The sequence below is a fragment of the Cornus florida genome, unplaced genomic scaffold, assembly GCF_030987335.1.
Source record: "Cornus florida cultivar Cherokee Brave unplaced genomic scaffold, ASM3098733v1 CherokeeBrave_3.0.0_Hap2_Chr07, whole genome shotgun sequence".
Lineage (NCBI taxonomy): Eukaryota > Viridiplantae > Streptophyta > Magnoliopsida > Cornales > Cornaceae > Cornus > Cornus florida.
Window position 1 is genome coordinate 84,168,047 of NW_026775577.1, and position 1,507 is coordinate 84,169,553.

Genomic DNA, 1,507 nt, shown 5'->3' on the forward strand with positions numbered 1-1,507 from the left:
GGAAGGTCTTTGGCACACAAAGCAATGACACAAGGGTACTTCTGGCCAAATATGGCACGAGATGCAGAAGAATTCTCTAGAAGATGCGATAAATGCTAGAGGTTCGGGCCATTGATACACCAACAACCTGAAGACCTGCACGTAATGGCCACGCCATGGCCTTTCGCGCAGTGGGGGATGGATGTGGTTGGCCCTTTGCTGACTGCGAGATCACAGAACAAGTACATTCTGCTAGCAATTGATTACTTCACCAAATGGGTAGAAGCAAAGTCGTACCCTAGTGTCACCCAAACTCAAGTAAGACGCTTTATTTGGAATAATATTATCTGTCGTTTTGGCGTACCAAGGTTAATCGTAATGGACAATGGGACCAACCTCGATAGCAAACAAGTGAAAGAGCTGCTGAAAGAATATGGAATCAACAAGAAGTTAGCAGCAGTCAGTCATCCCCATGCTAATGGTCAAGCCAAAATCACAAACAGGACAATATTTTCCTGTATTAAGAAAAAGATGAAACCAAAGTTGACCCGATGCGTCAGTGATGAACCGAGAGTTGACCCGATAACGGATCCAAAATCCGGAAGCAAAAGATGAAACCAAAGTCTTTAGAGATATAAACCATTTCTAAGACACCAATGTGACCTTCCATGAAGCCACGAAGCTCAAAGAGGACGAAAGCGGAACAAAGGTCAAAACGGCTAAAAACCGTGAACCAAGGGGTTAAATGGTCAACTCACCATTAAAAGGAGAAACTTGACTCTAAACAAGTCAAATAAGGTGAAAAAAAACATAATCTAATCATTTCACAACATTCCAAGAGGTTTTAAGAACATTGGACATAAATCCCTCAAAATGCCCTATCCCGGTTGAAGTGAAAACTGACACCCTCTCACTAAAACTTGAATAACTCCCACTATGATTGGAATCTGAGAATGGCATTGGTACCATTGGAAATTTGACTCAAAATTCATGAATTTAGGCTCAAGAATCACCCCATTTGGATTTCAAACGAAGAAGTTATGGTCATTTGAAGTCGGAAGAATAGTGCTGAAACTGGACTGAAGCTATTCTCGGGATCTACCTATTTCGGTCGACCGAAATGACCCATTGGATGACCGAAATGGACAAAATTTCAGCTAAAAACATGTTTTTAAGGCTTGGTTGGTTCAAGAGACCAAAATGAGCCATCGGTCGACCGAAATGAGCCATCGGTCGATCGAAATGACCCTGAAAGCTAAAAATGGCTACTAGAAAGTGAGTTTTTGATGCTCACTCAAATACCAAAAGCCATCGGTCGACCGAAATGAAGTTTCGGACGACCGAAATGACTCGAAAAGCTGCTACCAAGCTTGTAAAAGGGTCCTAGGTCAATTTCTAAAGTGGTGCAAGCATCCCACATGATCTATGCATGCTCAAAAACCTTCCTTAGCCCCAAAAGACCATCCACAACATGCTAAAACAAATGAAAACTTAAAACATGCTTTAATGCATGAATTTCTTTATAAAA